Below are 20,288 nucleotides of genomic sequence, written 5' to 3' on the forward strand. Positions count from 1 at the left end.
TCTTACTATTTCCCACTTCTTTCATAAGAATCCCTGCACTCTGCCCAAAGGTTGCCCTTAAGTCTCAGCATCTGTGTTGATAGTCTGTAGGGCAGAGCCTTTCAGAGGTCCTCTGTGGCAGGCTCCTGACTTGTTCCCTCTTTTCTCCTTCTTCTGATGTCCATCCTCTTTGCCTTTCTGGATAGGGATTGAACATTTTAGCAAGAGTCCTCCCTCTTGATTAGTTTCTTTAGGTGTACAGAATTTAGTAGGTTTATCCTATATTATATGTCTATATGAGTGAAAAACAAGAAAATAATGAAATTTGCAGGTAAATGGTGTGATCTGGAAAAGATCATCCTGAGTGAGCTATCCCAGAAGCAGAAAGACGCACACGGTATATACTTCTTAACTTCTTCACTTTGTCAAAGCCATAAATCCTGGCTTGGCCTGAACTGAGGTCTCTAAAAGATTAGGTGCACTCCTCAAGCTTCTGCAGGCAACAGAATAAAGCTATGCTTCTTTCCCTGTCTCCCTTGACAATAAAAAGCAAGAACAGCTTCCAGAGACTCGCAAATCCTCCTGCTTCTGTATTCCTGTGGCCCATCAGCCACCCACTCAACACAATGGGGACAAAACCTGCCCACGCCTGCCCTGCCCATCTGAACTCACAATCCTATTTGCAAATGAGATTTCAGAGGGCAGGCCTATGTGTGCCTGGCAGCTCATCTGCAGGAATTTGAAGCCCAAGGGAAAAGTCTTTCCCTCTGGAATCTGCATCTTAATGCCTTCTCACTGAGCCAGTCAGAGCAGGTCATAAAAAAAGGACCTTGTTATAGAAAAGGATAGTTTCTCATAGTAAGTGACATCATGGAATTATTTTGTTTAGGAGCAGTCAAATGTTAACGGATTGATTTTTCTTTTTCAATAAACAAGCATAGAGGTGAAGGTTGTGAGGTCCAGAGCATCCCAGAATCTTTTTTTCTAAAGAACACCTTTAGGTGATGATGCTATTAAGGCTGTACTGTTACTTTATAGTGAATCCCCCGTTTTGCAATCAGCATTTATTTTTGACAGTGTGATTTGATTCCAGTACAGGATCTAAACAAGTTTGGTTATTTGCTTAGAAAAAGAAAAATGAATTTGGTACATGATTTCTATGGGTTTTCTTAGCCTGGCAACACGCTGGTGGCTTGCAGTCTCCTCTAGTGAATGCTCTATGTGTGGCTTGCTGAATGAATACATGATTGTGTCTGAATGTTATAATATATGTCCTCCTTCAAAGGAGCACAGAAATTTCATTAATAGTGTGTGAGTCAAAGAAAAGCAAAGGGCCACATTGATGCATACATTCAGCACCAGGTTAAAATCCCAAGGGGGCACCAATTAGCAAGTTAAATGCAGTTTCTATTTCAAGCTAGATTGCAATGCAATGGGATAATGCCACAGGCCTTTAAAGAGAACACATTTTAATTGATCAACCTGTAGTCCTTGAATCCAAATGAGCCCTCTTCTCATTCCCAAGGGGGAAACCCTAATTCTAGGTCAGTTCAAGAATGTAGGAGAGTATATTTCAAAGGATGGCACATTCAAATTAGCCGTGTTCTTTCCATAGGCCTAATCATAATGGGAGGCTTTTTGTAAATCCTCTAATTGCTGCTTGGGTTAAAAGCTGAGGGATTCATTTGGATAATTGTCACACACATGCACCCCACCCCCATGCCCTGGGCTTTGCTGCTAGAATACCACTGTCAGGAATTCCGTAAGAAACCTTGGAAACACAGATAATTACCTTCCAGGCTCCATTCTCAAAATGTAAAGATCATACAAAATGAGTGGTGGAACTGACTGTTAAGACTCTTAAATTTCTGACAGCTTCTGATTCCACAATGAGAGAATTTCCAAGTGTCTCTTGCAGTCCTTGGCCCAGTTGGACTCTCTTTCTCTCTTTTTATTCTGTCTCAAGCACCACCATAAGGAGGAAGGGGGCAAATAGATGTTTGTTTGTTTGTTTGTTTGCTTGCTTGCTTGCTTGCTTGCTTAGCAAGGTGCTCATGTGGATGAATTTGTTTCCCCAGCACACTAAGTTTCCTGGGCACATCTTGAACATCCAGGAAACGTGGGTAAAATGAATGCTGAATTCTGATTCTAGTTGAAATCATACCATTTCAGATGTGTACTAACAAACACAGTGCCGTTTCTAGTTTGTTCTCTTTTGTATCTCTACAAAATCTTCAACCTCTTGAGCCTTCTTTATCTTTCATGGAAAATGTTGGTGGAAATGATTTTCTTATAAATATTTAACATGAATAAGCCTGATCAACATGATAGATGGGATTTCTGTTTTGACATGGGATCTTAGTATGTTGTCCAGGGTACTGTAGGACTACTGGGCTCCAGTGGTCCTCCTGCCTCCACCTTCCAAGTGATTGAGACTACAGGTACAAGCCACCCTGCCAGGCTGATGTATGGGTGGAAGCTGTGTTTGTTTTACTGGAGATCAAACCTAATGTTAGACAAATGTTCTACCACTGAGCCATACATACAGCTCAAAATAAATACTTAAAGAACTACTTAGTGTAAAATATGTGAATTTTGAAAATAATAACTTCATTGAAAGCAAGGATACTTCTTTTCCTATAGTATAGGAATGTCCAATGACTAATTCAATATGGAACTTTCTGTATCATATAGAGAGTGAATTTGAACCTTAACAAAATAACATACATATTAAAGTCGAAACTCTCCTAAGTCCACTGAACTTGTCTCATAGCTTTACTCTGTATTATGCTGCATATGTGCCTTAAGAGACTTATAAAATGTGAAGACACTTTTTATAACATTAAACTAAATCTTACTTTTGACTCAGAACATAGATAATCGATATTTAAACAAAGTGAGTGCTAAGATAAATTTTATAGCCATATCCAACCATACCAGAGAAGAGTAAGACAGCCTGAGGTATCACAGTCACACATTATTTAGAACCTGATGTGCTCACAGAAGATAGGCTGGCACAGTTTGATTGATGTTCACCACATCATATGTGTGTACTGGATTCAGATGACCAAGATAGACAACAGTCTGGCAAAACACCTGGGAGCCCAAGTAGGTGGAAACCAGCTAGATAACAATCAATGAAAATGTAAGAGAGTCTTTTTTTTTCCACTTGTGAGGTTCAGAAGTACACTGGATTTCCTCTGAGGCAACTATAAAAATTATTCAACTCCAGAAATACTGCTAAGGTCTGTCCATATCAGGTAGGGGGCCATACTTAATTTTTATTTATTCTGGTGTTTGATAATCTGGTTCCTCACTTTGCAGTTATTCACATGCTTCTTCTCGGGTTGTGGTAGAAGTAGGCATTAATTAAATTTAAACTCTCTCTCTCTCACTTTCTCTCTCTGTCTCTCTCTGTCTGTCTGTCTGGGACATGGCCTTGCAAATGTTGGTATCACAGGCCTTCAGTGCTGTCTGGATGAGTCTCCATCTTGGCAGGATACCCATTTCGCCTCCTTGCACAGCTATCATGGGAACAACCGCTCTCTTCTGTTCATTGCCCCTGAGCTTAAAATGAACTCTGTTCCATCTGGAATACAGGATTTCTGAGCCTTCACGGAACGAAAATGTACTCACCATTCAGGTCATTCTCAGGTGGGAAGTAACAGCAGTACAAGATTAGTCATGCGGTATTTAAGCTCATACGCAATGATAAGCCAGCCATAGTGTTCTTCATGGTATCTAATAATTCAGAAGTCCCCACTTATGCAATATGGAATTTGGCTGCCTTGTAAATAATATTTCTCTCCACCTGAGGGAACACGTAGCTATCTCAAGGTATGAAAATTAATTTAGTCTAGATTCATATTTCACGTTTACTCAAATATTTATTTGAATTCATAAAAAGTTAATGGAGATCATTGAAAAGGTGACAAACTAAAAGACATCTCCAATATTGACCATGAGACTCTGGGAGTAACTTAAAGAACTTAACATCAAAATCACTGCATGCACATTGCCATAAACCCCCCCTCCATAAAAATCATATTTCTCCTCAAAACCACACTCCCCAGTTGGTAAATTCATGTGCTGATTTTCTCTGCAAGGTGCCAAAAAAAATGTAGTTAAAGTGAGAACTGCAACCAACCGGAAGGAAGAAATATAAATGTACAAACAGGATATTTTTACTAAAGTCTTAGGCATTCAGGAGGTACATAATCATCATACAAATATATAAAAATCTTTAAGGAGTCATGTTTATTTTAATCCATTGTCATTTCCTCCTTCAATTCTTCATGTCAACCCTGCAAAAGAAAAAGCAAACATATCATTAGTGGGTTTTTTTCTCCTTAATTTTATTAAGATATGAATAACAAACAGAAGCTGTATATTTACCGTGTGATGTGATGTTTTGATATATGCATACACCATGAAGTTATTAAATCAAGCTAATTAGCATCTTTAATAACTCGCACATCTTTGTGGCTAGAACACTGACAATCCACTTTCTTAGCAATTTTCAAATATGTAATACATTGTTGACAGTAGTCACCATGCTAGACAACATTCCTGCCATGTGGTTGACATTTTGGGCCTCCTCAACATTTTCACATTCCTTAAGCCCATAGAAATCACCATTCTACAAACTCCATATTTAGATTTTATATACAAATGAGGTTATATAGTATTCTTCTTTTTGCATCTATCTTCGTCCACTTAATGCAATGTCCTCTAAGTTTATTACCTGGTTTAGTTTTCATGAGACATTTTTAGAGACAGCTTATGTCCTAATATGGTAAGTACAAGTCAAATGAGGTGTAAGACCCTATTTTCTATTTTTTATTTTTATATTAATTACAGTTTATTCACTTTGTATCCCAGCTGTAGCCCCCTCCCTCAGTCCCTCCCAATCCTACCCTCCCTCCCTCATCTCCTCCCACACCCCTTTCCAAGTCCACTGATAAGGGAGGTCCTCCTCCCCTTCCATCTGACACTAGCCTATCAGGTCTTAGCACTGGCTGCATTGTCCTCCTCTGTGACCTGGTAAGGCTGCTCCCCCACAAGGGGAGGTAATCAAAGAGCCATACATTGAGTTCATGTCAGAGTCAGTCCCTATTCCTCTTACTGGGAAACCCACTTAGAGACTGAGCTGCCATGGGCTACATCTGAGCAGGGGTTCTAGGTTATATCCATGAATGGTCCTTGGTTAGAGTATCAGTCTCAGAAAAGAACCTTGGGCTCCAATATTTTGGTTCTGTTGCTCTCCTTGTGGAGCTCCTGTCCTCTCCAGATCTTACTATCTCCCCCCTTTTTTCGTAAGATTCCCTGCATTTTGCCAAAGTTTGGTTATAAGTCTCAGCACCTGCTTTGATACATTGCTGGGTAGTCTTTCAGAGGCCCTCTGTGGTAGGCTCCTGTTCTATTCCGTTTTCTCCCTCTTCTGATGTCCATCACGTTTGCCTTTCTTAATGAGGATTGAGCATCTTATCTAGGGTCCTCCTTCTTGATTAGCTTCTTTAGGTGTACAGATTTTACTATGTTTATTCTATATTATAAGTCTAATATCCACTTAGAAGTGAATATATACCATGTGTGTCTTTCTGCTTCTGGGATACCTCACTCAGGATGATCTTTTCTAGGTCCCACCATTTGTATGCAAATTTCATGATTTCCTTGTTTTTAATACCTGAGTAGTATTCCATTGTGTAAATATACCACAATTTCTGTATCCATTCCTCAGTTAAGGGACATCTGGGTTGTTTCCAGGTTCTGGCTATTACAAGTAAAGCTGGTAAGACCCCATTTTTACTTACAAATACATCTCTCAATTCTAAGTATGCAATGTAAACTGTTAAAAAAAAAAGGCATAGTATAACCATTAACTTTGGTAGTAATTTCATTAATTGCAGACTAATTTAGGATGGTGTCCTTGTAAAGAATTAAAAATGTATGCTGACTTTAGGACTCTGACTTAACAAAACCTAACCTGGTAAAAATTTGCATTCATGACTTTAAAAAATTTACCCGTTTATGCATTTCCAGTGTCACGTAAATATAGTTTCCTACCATTGTGGGTAATCTTTAAGTTCTAATGCCTGAGTTTGGACATATGATTTTCTTTGGCTAAGGAGATAAAACAGAAATGTCTTTAAAATTATCACATGCATTTTTTACTTAGTTGTTCCTCTGCTATTGCCATAACAAGAGTACACCTAAGCAAGCCTTTTGACCCAAAAAGAATGAGAAACCTGTAGGAAAGAACTAAAAAAAAACCTTAACCAGGACCCACCTAGCTCACAACCCCAGCTGACCTGAAGATTTATAAGTGAGTACAGTCAAGATCAGCTAAACACAAAACACATGAGGCAGAATCAAAACGCCTTTTGTTTCAATCACTGGATTTAGGAGCTATGCAGTATGCAGCAATAGCTAATGACAGGGTGCTATTTCTTTTCAATGCTTTTTCCCAACAAGTTTCGCTTATTGACTCGTTTCTATCCCATTACTCTTTAGTGACATTCTTTGTGTGTTTTACTTATATGAATGGGACAAATTGGTTCTAAGCAGAATAAATACCTTTCATTACCAGTGGCTCTATTAAAACAAAACAAAACATCTGCAGGCAAGGTTGAAGAATCTGCTGGGGCAACAACTAAGGCTTAGTTTTCTCCACAGACCTTGTTTTCTTTTCTACTTCAAAAGTTGGTGAGCCATCTCTTTTATAGCTAGCAGTAATCATGGAACCCAGGCATGGCCTGTAAGCCCTGAGGAGAAGAGTCCAGCTGACATCTTTTGGAAAGCTTCGCTTCCCAGTATGCAACTGTAGAGGTAGCAGAGCCCTCCATGGCCCTGACATTTGTAGTGTGGCTGTGATATGGGCTGCATTGTTCTCCTTGCTGAGAAAGAACACAAAGAGTGAAATCACTTGCTCAAAACCTCACAACAACTTCTAAGTGGAAAAAAACTTGGATTTTAACTTAGGTTCCCTTACTCTGGGGCTTTTTCCAGGGTAACTAGGATGATTTGGATGGCTTTGAACTCAAGGGGAAAGCTGGGACCCATTAATGGTTGTAAAGTGAAATGGCCTCTTGAATTTCTGTAGAATTTGATTTTTTTTATTGTAGTAAGAACACAACAGGAGATCTACTTTCAACAAACTTTTAAGCGTAAAATACGTTTGGCTTAGGTGAAATGTAAAATAGATTGCTAAAGAGAATTTATCTTGTTTAACTGAAATTTCATGTCCATTAATATGTAACCGCTTGTTTCTTCCTTCCACTAGCCCCTAGCACAGATCTTTGCTTTCTGCCTTCCACTAGCCCCTAGCATGAATCTTTGTTTTTATAAGCTTGACTAGTTAGGTATGTCACATAAACAAAATCATATAGTGTATGTCTTTCCGGTGAGTGGTAGGTTTCACCTTACATAATGCAGCCTGGTTCATCCATGTCCTACAGCACATAATTTCTAAGGCTGGACTGCATCCCCTTGTATATTAACAGTACATGTTTTTTATCTATTGCACGCTTAGATATTTAAGTGAATTTTATCTAGCAACTTCTAAAAGTCACCAAGGGGATGTACGATGCGACTTTTTTCACTGCCCTGGGTTTCTAGGTGTAGATCACTTACCAGCCATCTCACAGACTCACAATGAGGCATCATGCCAGCCCTATCTCTAACTATTCCTTCTCATACTTCTGTCCTCTGAGTTCACTGAACTACACATGCACTGTTTTTTCCAACATGGTGAGGCCATCAGACTTCCTTCCCTCTGCTTACAACTCTAGATGAGACCCCACCTCTCCATGCTTCTCCGTGTGAGCCACTGAATGGTGTTGGTCTGCTTATGTGCATCATCTCTTTCCCTTTGCATTTCCCTCTATAACTTTCCTGCCACCGGCTATGACTTTCTGAAAGGTATGTACATGCCCTGTGCATTTCCATTTACATGTGATTGCCTATCAACTGTACCCAACACAGTAACACCAGCACTGATAAATTGAACCACTGGAGAAATGAGAACTGAGTCAGAGTTACAGATAACCTCACATTCTCCGATGTGAGGCAGCAGGAATGAGCAAGGGGTCATATATTCAATAAACTAGGACTGATGATTTGATGTGCTATGTCTGCCCTGTGCAGTCAATTTTTCTCTAGACCGCAGACAGAGTCCCAACATGACTAGAGTATGCTATATTCAATTTATTGCAGTGAGCACTGTGCTGGGTGACATATGGCCAGCCTTTCTGACTAAGTGAGAGGCCCATGACAAGCTGACCTTCAAGTCAGGGAAATCCAAAGACAGCATGAAAGGGGTGATGATCCATAGCAAATTGCCACTGAGACATATTCTCTGAAGTGTGATCTCCCTCTGAGAAATGTCCAGACAGTAAAGCACTGTCTGAAACCCAGAAACGGTACCATTTATATGACAGGCTTGATGTGAACTCTAGTCACTAGGCATCTTCCCAGCTAGGGGAAATTGTGGCTTTACTGAGAGATATTATTTAGGCAGCAGTAGCCTTAACAGAACTAGGCTCCTTTTTCTTTTCCACTGTGCCTAAGAGCCAAATCAGTCAGCAAAATCCTTAGTTAAAAAGAGGGATGCTGGGTCTGTGCCACAAGCCTATGCTTCTCAAGAGAGTATACAAAGAGCTGATGGTAATGGCACCAATTTTGATTACCTATTATGTGTTAGCCACTCCAGTTGTTCCCCTCTGTCTGCATTTTGAGACTGGTTGTCCCTGTAGGAGCCAGGCAGGAAGTAACAGGAAATTGTCTTATAGATCACTTTGTAGCCTACCAGGTCCCCTTTCCCATAGAATTTAAGAGGCCCAGTAAACCCAGGCACAGAACTCTGCTCACAGATAAGGTCAGACATAATCTTCCCTGGGCTACAAAGTTCCAGAGGAGTGTAATCTGTATCGCTGACCTCATGGGGTGCACTGTGTGCTGGGAAAACCTGACAGATACCAGAATACAAAAAGCCAGGAATCCAGAGACGAGGACTCTCTTCTCTGAGTCAGGACTCTAATTTAGAAATGGAATCAATGGAAAGATATCCAGAGCTAAAATTGCCCATGCTTTAAAGCACACTTGTTTGTCAGGGTGTTGGAATGCAAGTGTGTTGGGCAATCGCCAGGGCCAGGATGCTTTGCCTCCTAGACAACAGTTGTCAGTAGTTCTGCTGTGTCCTAGCCTCATGAAGGGAAGGTGAAGTACCCTGCTGAAAAGTGACAACTGCCCAACGGGTCTTTTTTCGCAGAAATTTAAAAGCCAGAAAAACCTTCAGCTTCCCTTTGGACATGGCACATTTTGCCTGGAACAAGAAATCTACAAAATAACTCCTCTGTGTCACTCTCTGTCAGGCTGAGGATCATATGATGTTTATGCCTCACCGTGACCCATTTATAGCTGCCTTACTCATAGTCACTGTGCCCTCACATACATCATATGGGAAATGGAGTCCACTCAACACTTGTCTGCATTTGTTCCTTTAACCACACACTCTGCGGGTAGTACAGCAATCACTCCCTCCTATCTGGTGCTAAAGCATAAAGCCATAAACACAATGACACTCAAGAGTAGTGACACTCAGAGACAGGCAGTGCCTTGTGGCTCTGGTTTCATTTGCAATGGCCAACCATATACTCAGAGCTAACTGGGGGTTAGCAGAAATAAGACAAGGTTCTGGCATTTGTGGAACCTTCTAAAGTTTACAAGGCACATTCACACACAATGTCCTAGGTAGTTGTCATGATCACACCATGAGGTCTGTACTGCAAGCCACAACAACAGCATGTAAGGGACATCAGAGACCTGCAAAGAGAGAAAGCATGTGCCATTTATAGATTATCCAGGCAACTCCAAGCCCATGAATCTTTTCTCTTTTGGATCCAAAACAAAGATTTATAAAGTCAGTGAAATGAAACTCTAAGTCAACTATCAGAAATATTTTAGTAAAGTATGTGACAAAAATCTTCTCTAGCAAAGCAGAGCTCAGTAACCTGTAGTAGTGGGCAAAATGATAAGTTGAGGGGACTACTGTCTCAACAAAGATGAAGAAAGCCTTCTATGCTGAACATACCTTCATATCCTAAGCCGAGAGACAATGGTGTTTATATCAGAGCCACCCAAAATCTCCGACAGCTTCCAAAGAATGGTGTGTGGCAACCATAGGTTCTAGAGCAAGCAAAATGGATAGCCTATGTCTTGACATATACTTAATAAAAATATATTAATATATGACCAATTAATATATGACCAATTGGACATACGGAGGGTTGTCTGTTGGATATTTTTTAAATGCAAACAGTATTATCAAAGATTAGAAGGATGATTTAGATGGCCATCTAAGAAGCTTAAGTCAATGCCTTAATCCTCCAACCACCTCCAATCATTCAACTACTATTTTAAAAGCTAATTATGACCTAATATTAACCTTTCAAGATGTCACAGAAATGTTTTTATACAGGATTTCTCCATTATGTAGTTATGCTTTCCTGGAACTTGCTATGTAGAACAGACTAGCCTTGACTCACAGAGCCTTGAACTCACAGAGAACTGTCTACCTCTGCTTTTTGACTGCTGGGAGTAAAGCATGATCCCCATGCCTGTCTTCACCAAAATATTTTAACTACATAATCTTAAGAGTTAAAGAGTCAGAAAAAAAAAATGTTCATGGAAAGAAACAACATCAGCTCTTAAAGGGCCCATTTATAGGCTATTGTATTCTTAAGTTGTAATCATTTTTTTTCAACTCCAAACGGGATCTCAAAGTTGGCTGTACACTAGAATCACCTGGACATTTGTTTATAATCCCAAAGCCCAGATTGTTCCTAAGCAATTACACCAGAGTCTCTAGGGGTGCGGTCTGTAGCTTTTCCAGTTTCTTAGGTACTCTGATGTGAAACCAAGGTTGATAACTCCAGGTCTAGAAGAGTTCCTCACACCCAGGTGCCCAGATGCCCTAGAGATCTTATTAATCTGAAGATTTTGACTGTAAGGTCTGGGGATGGAGCTTGAACTTGTTTCTGTCCCCCACCTTCCTAGGGGGGTACTGTGTTCCACGGATCATATATGTACAACAAAGGGTCTAGAGAGGAGGTTCTGACCAGAGCTTGCCAGCTCAGCACATTCATGTGCTGATGTATGAAGACATATTTAGTTATTACAACCAGGAGGAAGGGGTCCCAATGGCATCAGCAAAGCATCCTTGAGCAATCCCCACAGCATTGTTCTCTGGCCCCACAGTCAACAGCATGGAGGAGAAGAAACCAGGTCTAGAGAGAGCTGTTTCTGATGAAAGAAAATGCTTCCAAACTTGGCCAGGACAGAGCATTTGGTCTCTGCTGTAATAAAAGGTTTCTTCTGGGAAGCACAGCCAATAAAGCCTGACAGATTTTCTGATCAACTTAATGAGATTAAGAGTCCCTTCTGGGAAATTAGATTTACCTGCTTTGCAAAATTTGCCTTGTAACATAGTTTAATGATCTCTTGTACCTGGGCTCACAATGTTTGCTAGCCCCATTTTTTTTTTCTTATTCCAAGATCTGAACAGGATATCTGAAGCCTGGTTAAAGAACTCTGAAATCAATCTTTGACGAATGCTTGTAATCAATCCATCAGAGAAATTGCTTTAACGCCCAACCTGCCTCCCTGCTGGTTACCAAGTGAACTCCCGACTATTGATTTGGTCCTGTTTTCTGTGTTCCTGTTGTGGAAACCAAAACCAGCCTTCACAACCCGGCTCTCTTGCTGTGTACCTTGGGCAAGTTACTTAACCATGTGAGCTCTGGGTTTTTTTGTTGATGTTGTTGTTGATAGAAAAATAACAGTCTCATGCTCATATGACGGTTGTGAGGATAACACATTAAGGCAGTTAGCAGACTGGCTCCCACACAGTGGGAACTGTGCTATTGTTCTCAAAGATCACTTCTCAGTCTTCCAAGCAAGATTTTTAGCCAGTGTCATCATAGCTTCAAGCTCTTAGTGGTGTTGATGGCTGAGAGAGCTCTAAATGTGCTGAGAGGAGAGCTGAAAAGAGTTAAGCGAAGATTGACAGCTGTCAAGATGGTTGAGCTGTTACGTAAAACTTCCTGAGTACAATCCCCCAGAACACACATTGTGGAAGGAGAGAATAGACTTCTGAAAGCATGTGCATACACCCATACACGTGCACTCTCAAGCACAAACACACCACACACACATACCACCACCACCACCACCACGACAACAGCAGCAACAGCAGGGGCAACAAGAGTAGTAGTAATAAATGAAATAAAATTATATTTTAAAAAAGAAATGAGTGGGCTAAAACTAAGTCCCGGGGAAAAGGAAAGGGCTTAGGAACTCAGCAGAAAACTGGATTTCTCGAGGAAAAGGCATTTCCATTTCAGATCTGCTAATTCTATGAAATGCTGAAGAAAATGCTCATGGGTGGTGGAAACATTACTTGGAGTAGTAAATATAAGACAGCCACTAACTGACTAGATTCTGGGCATGCAGTTAAAATTAATATTGAGCACCTACCTGTCACTTCAGAGTACTTTGTGGGCTGGGAGAGATTTGACTTTAAATACAGTAGAAATGGAGAGACTCTTGGCTCCCACGGCTTAATTTTGAACATGGGAAACAGGCCTTGTGAGGAAGACAAATCCGTTCCCAATGATTTAACCATTAATAAAACCCTGCTATAAATGGAACCCAAAAGAAAAGGTAGCTTGTCAGAGGACAAAGGAGCCAGCTCCATTAGACAAAATAGGTCAGGCAGTGAGAAAGGTGTCGTGTCTCCTGACTAGATAAGTTGATCAAAGATGACAGGCCTTGTCATTTTTGAAGTGACTTAAAAAGAACAAAAATATATATATATATACAGGAGGTTTCTTTCTTGTTTCCTCTCTTAGAAGATATCTATCTCAAATAGAATCTTGGAGAGAACTGATAATATTTACCACAGCTTTGAGTTTGTGCTTAAAGCCTGTATAGATGTGGGTGTGAATGTGTTTGTATACTTTCAGAAATAAGTTTTCTAGGAAAAAAAATGTTATGCTTCTTGCAGAGAGTTCTTAGGACTGGACCATCATTTTTATTTTACTGCTTTTGCTTGTTGTTCTGAATTTTGCACTCATAAATCAAAAGAAAGTTCAAAAACTTAACTGCAAAGGGAACAAGTTAAAGAGGGTGAAGAAAAAATAAAATCTCACATGTAAATTTTTTAGTTCATTTGCCTGACCCCCACCCAGGACCTGCTCCCTAAAAATCCAAAGAAATGAAGAATCACATCCCCTACTGCTCAGAGTCTATACTTTAGATAGAGTTTATAGTAGTTTCATCTACTAGAAGAACTAGGAAAAGTGACTTCAAGCTGACAAATAATCTTTCCCAACTTCACAAAGATAAACAGAAATTAGTGTTTCAAATACTTACATGAAATAGTAAACTAGACACAGTGGCACATGCCTGTAATCCTGAGGCTTTGGAGGCAGGGCTCACCACAGTTTGAGGCTAACCTGGTGTACACGGCAAGTTGTAACACGAAACTCAGGACTATAGAATAGTGCCCTATCTCAAAAGGAGAAAGGAATGGTAAGAGAGGGAAAGGGAAAGAGGAGAAAGAAAGAGGAGGAAGAGGAAGAAAGAAGAGTCAGAAGAAGAAGAGAGAGAAGAAGAGGAAGAAGGAGAAGAAAGCAAGGGATGAGGAAAAGAGAGGATGGCAAGAGGATGAGAAGAAAGAAAGAGAAGGGAGGAAGGCAAAGGGGAGAAAAAGGAGGAGGAAGAGGGAAGAGAAGGAAGGAAAAAGGAGTAGGTAGAAGAAGGAGAGAAAGGACAAATAGTCCTTGGTGAAGTTTGTAGTGATGGTAAGGAATTATAGAGATAAAAAAGCACAGCAAACATGATGTTGTATATATATGATAAAGCAAATGTCTATATGACTTTGGGCAAACATCTCTGGAACTCAGTTTTGTCCTATCTTTCTTAAGAAAAAATAATTTACAAAATAGCCTCCAAAAGTGCATTACAAAAGTGACAGAGTGTGACTTGTGCACTAGATCACAAAAGACTTTGCTTTCTTGGATCGCATGCTCTGTGTCAAGTAGCCCAAATGGGTGATGTCCCCAGAGAAGGCACCAAAACCTACTGATGATAGTCATTGCCAGCTAGCCAACAATATGGGACCGGACCATGTGGTCTTGTCAAGACTTTGTTTTCACTGATGTCTTGACTAGCCTAGGCTGGAATCACTTACTTCAGTCCCTTCTGAATGAGTTAATGTGTATTGGTTTAAGAGGGGTCTAAGTTTGTGGTGCCTACTTACACAGCAATAAATAGCTAATACAGTTTCCTCTCTCTCCTCTCCTTACAGTCAGTTCCTTCTCCAACCTTTCCCTCTGCAACCCCCATCCACATAGCATTAGCACAGTCCAGTTGTTATATTTCCTGTCACTGAATAGGTATTACAGATAAGAGTCATGAAAAGTTGATGTCACACGTGACGGTCAGAAGCATAGTCCTAGTCACAGGATAGAACCATACAGCTTTTGGCATTTCTTGAAAGGATAGAAAAAAGGAGAAAGTCAAAATTTACAGGACCAGCATTCCAAGAAAAGTTTTGCCTTGTGAGAGCAGGCCAACCTGACTGGCTGACCTTCAACCAAATCTCACAGGACAACAGTTCAGCACCTGACTATTAGTTCTTAGCACATCATGCTGGAAAAAAAAAATAGCTTGTTTCTGTTTGTACACCCAGATTGGGCTTGTTAGAGAGCTCACCCCTACCTAACACTGCCTAGAGGGCTCTAGATCCTGAGGCTCCATAGCCCAGAGACCTAGGACAGAACTAAATAGGACTAGTTTTCTAAAAAGTCAATCAAATGATTCCTAATTATATTCTGCTATGCTCTTAGAAAGGAGCCTAGCATAATTTTCATCACAGAGACTTCATCCAGTAACTGATGGAAGTAGATGCAGAGACCCACAGCCAAACATTCGAGGGAACTTGGGGCATCCTGTGGAAGAAGGGGAAGAAGGATTGTAAGAGCCAGAGAGAGTTCAAGAACACTACAAGAACATGGCCCACAGAATCAACTAACCGGCTCACAGGGGCTCACAAGACTGAAGTGGCAATCACAGAACCCACGTATGTCTGTGCCAGGCCATTTGTATACATGCTATGTGTTTTTAGCTTGGGGTTTTGGTGGGACTCCTAACAGTGGGAGTGGTGCTATCTCTGACTCTTGACTGCTTTAGGGACCCTTTTTCTCCTAGTGGATTGCCTCCTCCAGTCTTAATACAAGTGGAAGTGCCTAGTCTTACTACAATTTGATATGCAATGGCTGGTTGATATCCATGGGAGGCCTGCCATTTTCTGAAAGGAAACAGAGGAGAGGTGGATGGGATTGGGAGAGTGGAAGTGGGGGGAGAGACTGACTTAAAGGAGATGAGGAAAGGAACATGTTTTCTAAAAGAAGGAAAAGAAGGAAGAAGGAAGGAAGGAAGGAAGGAAGGGAGGGAGGGAGGGAGGGAGGGAGGGAGGGAGGGAGGGAGGGAGGGAAAGAGGGGGGATGGAGGAAAGGAAGGAGCGAGGGGGAGGGAGGGAGGGAAGGAAGGAAGGAAGGAAGGAAGGAAGGAAGGAAGGAAGGAAGCAAAGGAGAAAGAAAGAAATTCTGTAGCTGGGTGGTAGTAATCTCAGTACTGGGGAGGCAGAGGCACGTTGATCTCTGTGAGTTTGAGGCCAGACTGGTCTACAGAGTAAGCTCTGTAGGACATAGAGAAACCCTGTCTTGAAAAAAACAGGAAAAAAAATAAACTCCAATGACACAAGCACTTTGTTAGAAGAAAATAAGTTTGGATAATGCTTAAAAGGTTTGTAGTTAAACCCAAGTGATTCTCCAGGATAAGAATCTGAAAAGCAGAGAGTATAGAGAGGACCTTTGAACAGGTCTGGGTCTTGGGTTCTGGCTGAAATAATGGCACTGGTGGTCCTATGACCTGTGAGGCTGTGGCTTTACAAGCACTGCTGGAGAGACATGCAACACAATGGTGATGAAGCCCAGCATGCCTGTGGGAACCTGGGATGACTTCAGCTCCCTTTTAAGCACAATCTGCCTATTGTTTGGATTCCTATGCCAATCTGGACAGTTTAATATATTTCTCCATGTCTTATCCCAAGAGTAAGTGGTAGCTCACCAACGAGTCACTGTATATATATGTGTGTGTGTGTGTGTGTGTGTGTGTGTGTGTGTGTGTACATCTATACCAGGAAAGTGTGGTTGTTTTTTACATTTGGATACTTTCATCCCAACAGCCTTGATAGTCAACCAAAGAAGCACTTTTCAAATTCAGAATGAGTTCAGCCTGTGAAGAGAGGATGTGATAAACATTCTCCAACTCAGCTTTTCTCTTTTCATTCCTAGTCTACTTTTCCTCAAAGAAGTGGTTGATAACCAGGCAGGACCCCAGGACTCTAATGTGCAGTCAGTACCACAGACCAAGGCTCCAACTAGATCTACCATTTTGCTCTAATGTAAAGATAATTGAAATAAAAAATAAATGATTCTTGACCAGAGCCCAAGCCTGAACAACTCAATTCTTCAGAAAGCAGTTCTTATGTCATAATATTTTTAAATAAGCTATAAAGCTATCTATCACTCATCCAGGGAGCTGTGATCCTTTGGTTCTATCTGCTCTTGGACATTAAAAGTGTCCAAATTTTGAGCCTCCATTTATTTTACTTCCACTATTTTGACATCCATAAAAGCATGTTTAAATGAAGATTATCAAACTGAGCTCCTTGGTATTATTGTATACCTAGAACTTGACAAAGCCTTCATGAGAAATGGTTTCCTATAGAACTAATTTAATCAGTAAATAATCTGCTGCACATGCCTGAGAGCCTGAGATACCCAGTACCCACATAAAAGGCTGGCATAGCTGTAATCCCAACACTGAGAACAGGAGGGAGCAGAGATAGGTAAATCTTTTGAGCTCATTATCCAGCCAGGCTAACCTCATGAACAAGCTCCATGTTGAATGAGAAACCTGTATCAAAGAATTAAGGTGGAGAGTGATCAAGAAAGGCACCCATTGCTGACCTCTGGCCTCACTCACTCTGCACACACTCATACAAAACCCACACATAGTAAAGACATATTTTCATAGAGGTTGTGAAAATTATTTCTCATCTTTTCAATCATTTCATCTAGACATTTTTATGTATTTTTTACACGTGCATATAAATCTAGAACACTCCTCAGAATTTTAGCGAGATAAGGCAGTGATATATTGAACCCTGATTCACCCACCCCTAATCTATACCATGGTCAGCAATTAATCAATATTTATAGAAATTAAGATTGTATCTATGAGTGTGAGTGATGGGTAGATAAGTCTAACATTGTCCTATCTGCCACATGTATAATTCAGTGCTGCACAGCCTTAATCCCGGCTGCCCCACTGCCTAGTTGAGCTATATTGAGGCAAAACCTGTATCTGTTCTGTCTTTCTGTTTTCTCGCTTGTACAATGGCATCCTTACATGCTTTTTTTTTTTTAATCTGAGTCGCACAAGAGCTTAGAACAGAGCCTGATCATTGGAAACACGATAATGAGAATTTGTGATTACTGTTTTACTGAATCGTATTTTATCTGAATTTCCGAGAGGAAGTCTGGCCAAGTTTCTTACTACACATTTGAATATTGGCTATAAAACTGGGGTGGGTGGAGGGATAGGCACATTTTATGTCAGTAGCTCTCCAAGTGTAACCCCCAAACCACCAGCAGCAGCAACAGTGACCACCATAGAAAACTGTCACAAATACACATTCTGGGACCCATTCCAGAACGACTGCATCAGGAACACTGGGATTTAACCCAGAAGTCTAAGACTCAGCAGCCTTCTAGATAATTTTGACATTAAGTTTTTAGGGACTGTTGGGGGAAGGAAGGAAACTTGTGCAGACAGGGCATATGTGAGAAGGGTAAGGGGAAAATGTGAGCTATGTACAATATTGCCTATGTATGAAAATGTCACAATCAAACCCAATATTTTGTATGCTAACTTAAAAAATATTTTTGATTGAAAACCATTGTTCTCAACCAAGGACCATGAATGGACCTGACCCCCTGCTCAGAGGAAGCCCATAGGCTGCTCAGTGTCCAAGTGGGTACCCTAGTAAGGGGAACAGGAGCTGTCTCTGACATGAACTCAGTGACTGGCTCTTTGATTACCTCCCCCTGGAGATGGAACAGCCTTGCCAGGCCACAGAAGAGGACAATGTATCCAGTTCTGATGAGACCTGGTAGGCTAGGGTCAGATGGAAGGGGAGGAGGACCTCCCCTATTCGTGCCCTAGAGAAGGAGCATAAGGGGAGAAGAGGGAGGGAAGGTGGGACTGGGAGGAGATAAAGGAGAGGGTTATAGCTAGGATACAAAGTGCATAAATTGTAATAAATAAATTAATTAATGAAAAAATCTGATAAAAAAAAAAAACAGAAGAAAAAAGAAAAGAAAATCATAGTTCTCATCTAAGAATTTTCTTTATACATCAAGAGCCCTGCCAAGAATGCTGTCCTTGGTACTGCCATGGTCCCCATTCTCCTCCAGATCTCAGTTAAAAATAGGGAAAGGCTTGCTTCTTGAATTGGCAGGCCATCCAGGCAAAGTCAGCCAGGAAGAATAACTACACTATTGGATTCTAGAATCTAAACCTGCAATGATCTCGGCAGGTTAAAAGTGTCTGCCAAAATTCACAGAAATGTTTTGATTTTTAATAGAGACAGCTTTGTATTCCACCTAACTCAAGTTTTTTCTTGGCATTTTTCCTCCTACATGCTCAGTAAGGCTGTCAATAGTAAGGCTTAGCTACAGGCTCTATGGCCCTAGTTCATACAGTAATAAAGGCTGCAGAATTGCAGGAGATTATGCAAAGTTGACCTCTAGTGCAAGAGGTGAAGCCCTGGCAACTGATCTCTTGATATTTCAGAATTTGATGAACTACTGAGAAAGAGTACTACCCAGGAGAGAAAACTGAGTGTGGGCTAGGCTAGGAAAGGATGACAGGGGCAGGATGCCTTAAGGGTGTTGTTTCCAGAAGCCCTGTGATATAGTTGAATTTAGCATCCCCATTGGTCTAGAGAATTATTAGCCACTTGGACTCATTTGGGCCATGAGCTCCTCTTTCTGCCCACCAGGGGCTCCGAAACCAGGTGAGTTGGTGGAGTGGTATGTTCCTGGCACTGGAAGCAGGCTATAATTGGCTCATTATTGCATTGAATTTGGCACAAAATGACTTCCAGGCTCTCTGTCTCCTGTCAGGTAATAAGGAGCAAGCTTTGTATACGATGCTGCAAGGAACTGAAGTCATCCTTCTTGTCTGCTGGTGATGATCGAAAGCATTCTAGAAGAGTTTGCTTGTAGAATAGTGATTTAGGGCATTTTGAAGTCAAGTTTCCCCCAGATCTATTGTTTTCTACCCAGTACTTCGGATATTAAGATATTAAGATATTCAGCCTAATTTCCATAGTTCTGGATGTTTTGTGTCAGTGTGTGTGTGTGTGTGTGTGTGTGTGTTGCTTTGGTGCTTGAATGTAAATAAATACTGTGCTGAAGTATGATTTTTCTTTTTTTTTTTTTTCAATGCAGTTTATTCAGGAACCTTGAACAATCATCTGACCCTGGGGAAAGCCAGCCCACAGCTTAAAATAGCCTCTGGGTAGCCAACCCCAGTGTGCCACGTGGGCAATGCAGATAGGTCCACATACACGGAAGCAAGCCAGATCCTCAGCCTTAGCCAAATGTGGAGTTGTTTGTGACAGAGAACTCACCATCGGGAAGGTGGAAGGCGGAAACCAGCTCCATCTTTAAGGCGTCATTTTTTTACATTTATTTGTATGTATGTGTATGAGGACAGCACAGTTCCCATGTGGCAGTTAGAAGGCATATTTAGGAAATTGGTTTTCTCCTCCTACCCTGTAAGTCCTAGGTACTGATCTCAAACTGTCAGGCTTTATAGGGAGTGTTTTTATCCACTGAGCTATCTCACTGGCACAATTACAGACATTTTTAATTAGGCATCAGGGTATGTTGTTTAGTGATGGAGCACTAGCATCCTCAAAGTCCTGGTTTGGTCACCAGCTCTAGACATGGGATGGGTAGAAAATGAAATGATGCGTTTCTTTGGAAATGCATCTGTCCTGACACAACATTATTGGTGAAAAAGGATTATTATCCCTATTGCATATGAACTTAAATAGATGTGCTTCATAACCAGGCTTAAAGTTTCTCTTTCTCTGACGGGAAATGACAACA

The 20,288-nt window shown here is 40.9% G+C and overlaps 1 protein-coding gene across 1 annotated transcript in view; it reads right to left on the bottom strand.

Moving 5' to 3' along the window:
- Nucleotides 1-3,854: 3,854 nt before the first annotated feature.
- Smpx (small muscle protein X-linked) overlaps nucleotides 3,855-20,288 on the bottom strand; it is a 54,919-nt gene continuing 38,485 nt past the window's right edge. Inside the window, exon 5 of the mRNA XM_060374540.1 lies at nucleotides 3,855-4,283. The gene's annotated coding sequence lies outside the window, so the exon portion shown is untranslated. The remainder of the gene's footprint in view (nucleotides 4,284-20,288) is intronic.

This window comes from Meriones unguiculatus, chromosome X, assembly GCF_030254825.1.
Source record: "Meriones unguiculatus strain TT.TT164.6M chromosome X, Bangor_MerUng_6.1, whole genome shotgun sequence".
NCBI classification, from domain to species: Eukaryota; Metazoa; Chordata; class Mammalia; order Rodentia; family Muridae; genus Meriones; species Meriones unguiculatus.